Source organism: Myxocyprinus asiaticus, chromosome 1, assembly GCF_019703515.2.
Source record: "Myxocyprinus asiaticus isolate MX2 ecotype Aquarium Trade chromosome 1, UBuf_Myxa_2, whole genome shotgun sequence".
Classification (NCBI taxonomy): Eukaryota; Metazoa; Chordata; class Actinopteri; order Cypriniformes; family Catostomidae; genus Myxocyprinus; species Myxocyprinus asiaticus.
In genome coordinates, this window is record NC_059344.1 from 24,238,714 (window position 1) to 24,250,167 (window position 11,454).

The 11,454-nt window shown below is 36.4% G+C and overlaps 1 pseudogene; it reads left to right on the top strand.

The window, feature by feature from the left end:
- The first annotated feature begins 946 nt into the window (after positions 1–946).
- Positions 947–5,065, top strand: LOC127439741 (histidine N-acetyltransferase-like; annotated as a pseudogene).
- Positions 5,066–11,454: the final 6,389 nt, after the last annotated feature.

Sequence of the window (11,454 nt, forward strand, 5' to 3'; positions counted from 1 at the left end):
AGTTTTACTAATCAGCTGCGGGCCCACATTTACCTACAACTGTGTAGAATTATGCAGATTGTTTGTCATTCTTACTATCATGAATAGTGATCAAGTGTGGCGATATATTTATTTTTACAAACGGTAATTTTACGTATGCAATCCACAGTAGTGCTCGGCTAACTTGCTATGTAATGTTATTGTTTTGGTAAGGGTTTACTATTCAGCTGTGGGCCGGATTTTACCTAAAACTGTGTAACAAAATGGTTGATCTCAAAAGTCTTATATAATTATTTAATTACAAGCTGTAATGTTATGGCCACTATCCATGTTAGTCCTCAGCTAACTTGCTCACTAACTCTCTAATACACCCGGTAATGTCCAACTGGGAGTAAACCTCTGTTCTCCGTTCATATCTCGGGTGCAAAAAGTTCGGCTATACCCATTCCAGGAAAATATGAATAACTTAGATGCACTACATGTCTTTTACTTGAAGCTTTGTTAGGTTCACAATAATCAACAGTGTACTTGTAAGAAAGCTACTAAATTAAAACCTACCACTGTGAAATGTCCTGCTCAAATCGTGCTTGCAAAGGTGGTTCAGGTCGATCAGTTGTTCTTCCAAACTTTCATTATTTCATTCATTATCGGACTCTGGCTCGAACTGGGACGGCAAAAACCGACGCCACTTAATTATGCCTTCACTACCTGCTTTTTCCACTGGATAGCACTTTTGGGTGGGGTTAGATGGGTTTTCTCTCTGGTTAGTAGTTTTTTTTTATTTATGCATATTTGTTAGGATGTAAGTTTTATTTGTTTGCATTTAGACAAAAAAAGGTGTAGTTACAAATGATCTTCTGCTGAAATACCAAATAAAAACATTTAAAACAAAAAACTGATGCCACTGTTACCATAGTTACAGTAGTGTTTACAGATGCTCAGGAAGACTAGGGAGCTGAAACTCCCAATGGCGGAATCCAGCAAAGTGGTGAAGGTATCTGTGCATTAATCTTTTCTGCCGCACGTGTGGTTTTGGCATCTTAAACTAGTTTGTTTTTGTTAAGACCGAATCTGACTCCATTAATAAATTTATCTGACTCCAATTATATTAGACCTCGAATTTAGTTTGAGATTCCAGTTATTATTGATCATCAATTAAGATCTAGATTTGGATACTTGATTATTCTAGTTAATTCTATACTTTTAAATTGCACTCGTTCATTCGCAATCCTGTCGCTAAGGGTCTCATGCCGACTGTGTACATGGATCCCATGGTCACAAACTTGTCAGTTTGATCTTTAGCCAGAGGTAAATGACTAATACTAAAAAGAATGATTACTACCGCAGCTTATCTATTTCTAATTAGTAGTTTTACTTTGTTTCTTTAGATCTGTATACACTTAATTAATGTAATATTATCTCTAGACAGATGTAAACGACTAATACTAGTTGGATAAGGCCGACCAACATACCATTACCCAAATAGTAGTTTTGTTTAGTTCTGCAGTTTCCTATTACACTTGACTAGAATAATATTAGCATTAAACAAGGGTCATGACTAGTGCTATCTGGACTGGTCGATCAATATTACATTGTGCCAGATAGTACTTTCTTTAGCCTTTACAGTCTATCACACTTAACTAAAGCCAAATGGTTAATCAGAAAGCTTAAGATCCCAGTTGATGTGCTTCATGCTCCATCAAATGCTTGGTCTTAGTATGTATTAACCTTGATCACAGATTTGAGGTAACAGGAATTTAACATAATCTACTAAAGCCAATAATTTAAGAATAAATCAGAATAGAATCAAGTTTAACAATTTATTAGTCAGGTAAATATGTATTGAGCCAATTACATAATTAATCAATTCAGAAATAATCAATACAAAACATCTAATGCTTAAAGAAGGATCTTAAGAGTAACAGATGCCTGACTTTAGCAAAATACGCAGTGTAAGCACCACAGGGATTTCTGGCTACAGAAAATTCCAATGAACAATGTGTTACATTTCCTTAAATACCCAAACCAGAGAAAACATAAACAAAGGGAATTTGGGAGTGGTTACGTTGGAATTCCTGTGATCATACTTTATCTGCATTCAGGATTTAGATGGAAGACCCAGGAGGTAAGCACACCACCAAGCAATGGCCAGAATTTGTTTACATTCTTAAAACTGTATTACCAGATATTATACTGTTGTGGGGATGAGACCATTGTACCAGTCACACAGAGACATTTTAAATTATACCAAACATGCCTAGTTACATTATTCGTATACATCAGATTTGATTTTTTTGTTACATACAGATCTGAGGTGAGTTTGAGGTGATTCTGAACTGAAGGGGAATGAAGGAGGAGGAGAGGGGAGAGAATGGGACAGATGTGGAAGAGCAACAGTGAGGAGTGAATTTGCAATCTTCACTGGGGTGTGGTGCCTCAGGAAGAGATGCTAATTGTGAAATAGTTCATACGTTGATTTTCTCAGAGATCATACATTTGCTCTTTGCCTCCCTGGGGAGTTTTGTCCTTTGAATGCAAACACCTTGGCACCCCGCCTTACTGTTCCAATATATATAGAATTGATTGCCTAGTATTACAATAGTTATTTAATGATTACTTTTAATTTAGTAATTTATTATTATTATTATCTGTTTTACTGTTATCTGTTATATGTTTTGCTGTTATAAACTCAGCAAAAAATGAAACATCCTCTCACTTTCAACTGCTTTTATTTTCAGCAAACTTAACGTGTGTAAATATTTGTATGAACATAAAAAGGTATAACAACAAGACAAACTGAACAAGTTTCACAGACATGTGACGAACAGAAATGTAATAATGTGTCCCTGAACAAAGGGGGGGGGGGGGGGGGGGGCAAAATCAAAAGTAACAGTCAGTATCTGGTGTGGCCACCAGCTGCATTAAGTACTGCAGTGCATCTCCTCCTCATGGACTGCACCAGATTTGCAGTTCTTGCTGTGAGATGTTACCCCACTATTCCACCAAGGCACATTTCTGGGGGGAATGGCCCTAGCCATCACCCTCCAATCCAACAGGTCCCAGACGTGCTCAATGGGATTGAGATCCGGGCTCTTCGCTGGCCATGGCAGAACACTGACATTCCTGTCTTGCAGGAAATCACACACAGAATGAGCAGTATGGCTGGTGGCATTGTCGACCCTCCATTGCAGTGCTGCTGAACCTGATTTGTGTCGTGCATTGAGCAGCTCGTGATGAGCAGTGGTCGTGTGAAGGGTTTGTCAGGGCTGCTCGCTTCTGCTGACTAGCGCTATTTAGTCACACTAAGATTTGGCATGCAGCTGCGAAGTATTTCAACATGTCGATAATTCATACTCCTGTCTCTCGCCGTCGCTCGTCTGCGAGTGAGTGATTAATACAAATGCCACCAAGGTGGATCAAACAATAATTTGCGGACCCCCTGCGGTACCACTGCAGACCCCCTGTTGAAGACCCTTGGCATAGTGTGTTCATGAATGATTATTTCCAAATGATCTGTATTTCTAACCTGTATTTATATCTCTACCTATTTAATTAGTCAATTGCTTTTATTTACTGCACTTTGAACCTAGGAAAGCTTTCTTGATTTTCAAACCATAATAATAAAACTTGAACGTAATGGTATACAGTTTTTGTAAATGCATTTCATTTTGTACATAAAAGCCAAGCACATTTTTGTAGTTTTGTTTTGAAAGGATTATTTGCTCCACTAAAGTAGTGAAATGTAGTTTCTGGTGCCATTTGTTTGCATGCTATAAAGTTGTAGTATACTGTATTTCATTGCACCATTTATGGTCGAGGCCGTATTAGCGAAGTGCCACCATTTATAAAAAGAGAAAGACCACTGTAAGTTATGCTGTCACTCCCTTACCCTTTTCATTTAACCTACACTAATTTTCTCCATGGAGGTTTACCTGTTTATCTCTCATTGTGTTCTTTGACAAATACACTCTTTTTCTTAGCACTTTCTGTTCTTTGCAGTTTCCACCCTCACTAGTCTTTGACTCCCCATTATCAACTTTTGATCTTTTCCATAATGAAATTTAACTCTCTGTTTACTCTGACTTCTAAATCAGGCAGTTTTGACTCTGAATGGGACTTCTGAGAGCTTTGATGCTTTGTTTCAAGTCTCAAGGCCAAACTGGATGTGTCAGATGTATCCATCACCAGCCATCCTCTAGTGGCAGTGGACCTGGATGCCCTAAAGATGCTTTTCTTGGATTCAGACTTGTCCTCCAGACTTCAGCTTCCAGGGGATGCTATCACCCAGGATTTTGGCAGCCCTTGAAACCCATAGAGAGTAACCATAAGGTCTTGGCAAGGTGAAACTTGACATAGTTTGTGGATGGTTCCAGTGAAAACCCTTGTTTATGAGCTTTCACACACCTCCAAATCCCATTCCATTTAATGGAGGGTCTTTACACTTCAATATTGACCTGTACAGGACAGACAATTCCTTTGCAAAGATGGCACTAACAGCCCACCTGAACAGTGTGAAAGGTGAGATTCAAGGCACGGTTTTGGTACATATTTGTATGCATCCAACTTTACGGGAAGATATGAAGCAGTTTTGTGAGGAGCATAACAGAGTGAAGCAGTTCCGGGATTACTGGGAACAGCTGTTTTTGGAATGCGCTCCAATGCGCTCTAAGTCCTCATGGTGGCGTAGTGACTCGCCTCAATCCGGGTGGCGAAGGACGAATCTCAGTTGCCTCTGCGTCTGAGACCGTCAATCCGCGCATCTTATCACGTGGCTTGTTGAGCGCGTTACCGCGGAGACCTAGTGTGTGTGGAGGCTTCACGCTATTCTCCACGGCATCCATGCACAACTTACCACGTGCCCCACCGAGAGCGAGAACCACATTATAGCGACCTTGAGGAGGTTAACCCAATGTGACTCTACCCACCCTAGCAACCAGGCCAATTGGTTGCTTAGGAGACCTGACTGGAGTCACTCAGCATGCCCTGGATTCGAACTTGTGACTCCAGGTCAGCATCTTTACTTGCTGAGCTAACCAGGTCCCCAACAGAATCATTTAATCAATCAATGACTTTCTAAAAAAGTAAAAAATGTAGATCAAGAAATAAAAGATTATTGGAATGAAGGAAAGTGCAAACTGGTGTCTCCTACTTGATTTCTTTCTTGCTCACTCTTTCCCTCTCCAAACATGCTCTCTTCAGCTTGTCAGTCCTAGTAATATTTCAATTAGAGAGCTCTACAAAATATTTTCTACTAGTAAGAATTCCAATTACAGATCTCTGTAATGACATCGTTACTAGTAAGAATGCAATTGCAGAGCTTTACAATTGATTTACAGAGCTCTACAATGGCATTTTACTAGAAAAGCTCCAATAAAAGTTTTTTTAAAACTTAAAATTGTTTTTTTACTAGTAAGAATTATAATTACAGAGCTTTGTAATGACATTGTTACTAGTAAGAATGCAATTGCAGAGCTCTACAATTGAACTACAGAGCTCTGCAATTGCCTATTTACTGGTAACCATTTCAAATAAAGAGCTCTGCAGTTTGATTCTTACTAGTAAAACTTGGAATATAGAGCTCTCTCATTCAATTTTCACTAGTAAGAATTTCAGTTACAGAGCTCTACAATTGCATTCTTACTAGTAAATACTTGTATTCAAAAGATGCAAAACAGAGGCAATTATACCCATTTCCCTTTCCAAATACCGCCTCAGGTAGGCTACATTTCAAAATAAAGGCCATGTGTGACATGGTAAGATATTTGCATGAAATATTTTTACAAGCTTATTTAGCAAACATATTGATTGCATTCACATAGTGTCAAGATTATAGATATTATCGAGATGAAAACACAAATATTCTTTGTTACTGAAGGATAATATTTTATATGTATTATCTATTTTAATTCACCTCTGTATACTCTTGAAAAACGTTTAGAGAAATGTTTTGAATGTAAATGTGTAAACTGTGTGCAAAGAGTACAGAGGTATACATGCAAAACAGTAGAAAGTAGTTTTAATGTTTTTTTTGTTTTTTTTTTAGATTAATTTTCTTTTGAATATTAAATAAAATGTTTTTCTGCCTATTATTTTTTCATTTAACCTGGCATTGTTTTTCCTACATTCACAAGTTGTGCCTGATGTATGAAATACCAGACAAAAATATTTTTTATAACAAAATTTGTAATGATTGTAATCTTTTTAATAAATGTATAATAACATATGATAATATCATATTGTAACGGGTTTCATTCATGGGGACAAAAAGGAAACAGGAAACATGGCTTCAACTCAAACAGGTAACTTTTATTCTTTCAACTCAAAATTGTTTATTTAAAATGGAACACGGTCTGGGCATGTGTGTGCTAGCTCTCTCTCTCCCAGTCTCTGGCATGGTTCCTCCTTATATCACTCTCCCCATTGCTCACTACAATCAGAAACAGGTGTTAGACATATTGTGCTCAGGTTTGTGCACCCTTACCGCTTTCTCTCCGAACACCACCACGCCCACACCTCCACACATATATAATAATATGTAATCATATACTGTATATTCATAATACATTTTGTGCCCTCCATAAATATTTATATACATCTTCCCACCTGCCAATTTATACAAGCCAGATGAATATGAATATGCATGAGGCGCCATTACTATAATGAGATGGCACTGATTAGAGAGCTCTACAATGCAATTATTCCTAGTAAGAATCACTATTGTAGAGCTCCTAAAATTAAGTTTATAATTTAATTACAGAGTTCCGCAATTACGGTACATTCTTACTAGTAAGAAATTAATTGCAGAGCTCTGTAATTGAATTAGAGAGCTCTACAATTACTAGTAAGAATGTAAATGCAGAGCTCTGTAATTCAATTACAGAGCTCTGCAATTAAAGATATCTTTAATGTGATTTTTTTACTAGTAAAAATTCATTTAGAGAGCTCTGTAATTGGAATTCTTACCATTAATAATTCATTTTCAGTGCTCTGTAATAAAAAATGAAATGGGAGTCAATGGAAATGTACAACAAGTAAACATTCAGATAGAGAGCTCTCTAAAACTCAGTTAGAGAGCTCCCTAACCGGAATTCTTACTAGTAAAAAAATTAATGAGAGAGCTCTGTAATTGTAAATACAAAATGTATTATGAATATGCAGTACATGATTATATATGATTGATATTATACCATATGTTATTATACATTTATTAAAAAGATTAAAATCATTACAAGTTCTGTTATAAAAAAAAAAATTTTGTCCTGTATTTCATACATTAGACACAAATGAAAGAAATGAAAGAATGAAGGAAAAACAATGCTAGGGTAAATGAAAAATAATACTCAGAAAAACATTTTATTTAATTTTCTTTAAAAAGAAGAAAGAAATTGCTGTCCTCCTTTGATACATTATAGAAAAAAACTTTAAAACTACTTGTCTTTCTACTTTCTGCATGTACACCTCTGTACTCGTTGCAAACTTTCACACAATCTATACATTTAAAGTTGAAGTCAGAAGTTTACATACACCTTAGCCAAATACATTTAAACTCAGTTTTTCACAATTCCTGACATTTAATCATAGAAAACATTCCCTGTCTTGGCTCAGTTAGGATCACTACTTTATTTAAAAAATGTGAAATGTCAGAATAATAGTAGAGAGAATTATTTATTTCAGCTTTTATTTCTTTTAACACATTCCCAGTGGGTCAGAAGTTTACATACACTTTGTTAGTATTTGGTAGCATTGCCTTTAAATTGTTTACCTTTGTTTTAAATTGTCAAACATTTTGGGTAGCCTTCCACAAGTTTCTCACAATAAGTTGCTGGAATTCTGGCCCATTCCTCCAGACAGAACTGGTTTTACTGCGTCAGGTTTGTAGGCCTCCTTGCTCGCACACGCTTTTTCAGTTCTGCCCCCAAATATCTGATTGAATTCAGGGCTTTGTGATGGCCACTCAGTTAACTTGACTTTGTTGTCCTTAAGCCATTTTGCCACATCTTTTGGGGTATGCTTGGGGTCATTGCCCATTTGGAAGACCCATTTGCAACCGAGCATTAACTTCCTGGCTGATGTCTTGAGATGTTGCTTCAATATATCCACATAATTTTCCTTCTTCATGATGCCATCTATTTTGTGAAGTGCACCAGTCCCTCCTACAGCAAAGTACACCCACAACATGATGCTGCCACCCCCATGCTTCACGGTTGGGATGGTGTTCTTTGGCTTGTAAGCCTCACCCTTTTTCCTCCAAACATAATGATGGCCATTATGGCCAAAAGTCAGACCAGAGAAAATTTCTCCAAAAAATAAGATCTTTATCCCCATGTGCACTTGCAGTATACAGAGGTGAATGAATATAGTTAATGAATATAAAATATTATCCTTCAATAACAAAGAATATTTGTGTTTTCATCTCGATAATATCTATAATCTTGACACTATGTGAATGCAATCAATATGTTTGCTAAATAAACTTGTAAAGATATTTCATGCTAATATCTTACCATGTCACACATGGCCCTTATTTTGAAATGTAGCCTACCTTAGACGGTATTTAGAAAGGGAAATGGGTATAATTGCCTCTGTTTTGCATCTTTTGAATACAAGTATTTACTAGTAAGAATGCAGTTGTAGAGCTCTGTAATTGAAATTCTTACTAGTGAAATTTGAATGAGAGAGCTCTATATTCCAAGTTTTACTAGTAAGAATTGAATTGCAGAGCTTTTTAATTGGAATGGTTTCTAGTAAAAAGACAATTGCAGAGCTCTGTAATTCAACTGTAGAGCTCTGCAATTGCATTCTTGCTAGTAGAAATGCAAATAGAGAGTTCTGCAATTGGAATTCTTACTAGTGAAGAATCCATTATAGAAATCTGTAATAAGAATTATTACTAGTACAAAATATTTTGTAGAGCACTTTAATTGAAATATTACTAGTACAAATACATTTACCAGTGCTGGATGCATTAAAAGTAAAATCAAATCAAATCAAATCAAATCAACTCAAATCACTTTATTGTCACACAGCCATATACACAAGTGCAATGGTGTGTGAAATTCTTGGGTGCAGTTCCAATCAACATAGCAGTCGTAACAGTGATGAGACATATACCAATTTACAATAACATCAGATTAACACAGCACCATTTAAACATCTGTTATACACATAATTACACTCAACAATATACAAATAATAACATACACTGTACAGTATACAGTACGCTGTTTTTTTTTTTTTTTTTTTTTTTTACTATATAGATACACATTATTCAATAAAAATTAAAAATTAAATATATAAAAAAAAATCGTATGGCAAGCTGATTTATCTTTGAATATTCCCAAATAAACCAACCAAAATGTATACATAAATAAGATAAATAGGATAAATAATTGAAAAAATAAAAATAAAAATATTTTTAACACATAAAAGATATATATATTTTTTATAAGTCATGGGTCAGGAAAATTATCATTTTAGCATATAAGACAGGATATACAATTTTTATTAATAATGCATATTAACTCTTAATGCATTTATTGCTAAAACTGTGGAGGATGTGGTTAGTGGCCGTGAGCCTGTTGACTCAGATCTGGATTGTCCAAGCAGAAAAGGCCACACAGATTTTACATAATTTTTCAAACAATACAGCCATCAATCTAGCTTCACTTCCATTTTAGTTTAGCTCTTGACTAATCAGTCTGCTGCTTGAAGATAGAGGAAAGGCTTTAATTAATAAATATTGGGGAAAAAATTATACATGAGCAACCATGATGCCATGGCAGTTCTTAATCACAGGAAATAGGCCTAGGAATGCGGGGTGATGAGTTCCACTAGGTCCAGAGCATGCTGGGTAAAGAAGCAGCTATTAGAGAAACATTAAATTAGTGTAATTTTCACTCACAAAGACAGAGTCTTGTGTGTGTGTGTGTGTGTGTGTATACATATTTATACTACATTGTGGGGACCAAATGTCCCCAGAAGGATAGTAAAACCTGAGATCACCTACCTTGTGGGGCCCAGCCAGCGGTACCATGAGGGAAATGGCTTAGTAAATATACTAAACTATGTTTTTTTAAAAATGTAAAAATGCAAAAAGGTTTCTGTGAGGGTTAGGTTTAGGGGTAGGGTAAGGGGATAGAAATTATCGTTAAATCTGTATAAAATCCGTAGAATGCATGGAAGTCTATGGAGAGTCCCCACAATTATATAAAAACAAGTTTGTGTGTGTGTATGTGTGTGTGTGTGTGTGTGTGTGTGTGTAGAGAGAGAGAGAGAGAGAGAGTCTGTGTAGGAGTGAATGAGTGAAATGGAACTGCTTAAAATGGAAATTGACTGCTTTTGTATTTGAACACATTTTAAAGCACTAAAAGTAAGAGTTTGAGACACTTTTTTAATCATTTTATAACAACAACAACAATTATAAAAATAGCTGCAAAATCAATTATGAGGCTAGTCAAAATACTCCCTTCAGCCAATAAGCTTGGCCTACATTGATGCAAAGCTTACCTGAGGCTTACCAGTAGAGGCTTACCTGTAGAGGCTTAATCGTGCTTAATGGAAGGCCGACCAATACAGCATTACAGTAGTACAGTCTTGAGATGATAAGATCCCAGGCCAGGAGCTATGCAGCACATTCAGAAATCTGCATCCGGGTGGTCATCGAGATGGGCATTGGGTAGTGAAGTTTGACTGGCCTTTAAACACTACCCCTTGGTTCCAGGCTGAAATGCTTGATGTTAGTGTTATGGTCGACTAAGGGGGTTGGTTGGAATTCTGTCTGTCTTTGCAAGGTTAATCTAAAGGTATGGAAGTCCAGGCCAAGATGTCTGAAAGGCAGGCAGAGATATGAGTTGAGATTGTGCAGTCCTCAGACTAAATCTATAAAATATAGACAGACTGGTGGCCAGAAGTTTGGAATAATGTACAGATTTTGCTCTTATGGAAAGAAATTGGTACTTTTATTCACCAAAGTACCATTCAACTGATCACAATGTATAGTTAGGACATTAATAACGTGAAAATTACTATTACAATTAAAAAATAAAAAAAAATTCAGAACTTCTTAAAATACTTCAAAGAGTTCTCATCAAAAAATCCTCCACAATGACAGCTTTGCAGATCCTTGACATTCTAGCTTTCAGTTTGTCCATATTCTCAGGTGATATTTCACCCCACACTTCCTGTAGCACTTGCTATAGATGTGGCTGTCTTGTCGGGCACTTCTCACACACCTTACAGTCTAGCTGATCCCATAAAAGCTCAATGGGGTTGAGATCCATAACACTCTTTTCCAATTATCTGTTGTCCAATGTCTGTTTCTTTGCCCACTCTAACCTTTTCTTTTTGTTTTTCTGTTTCAAAAGTGGCTTTTTCTTTGCAATTCTTCTCATAAGGCCTACACCTCTGAGTCTTCTCTTTACTGTTGTACATGAAACTGGTGTTGAGTGGGTAGAATTCAATGAAGCTATCAGCTGA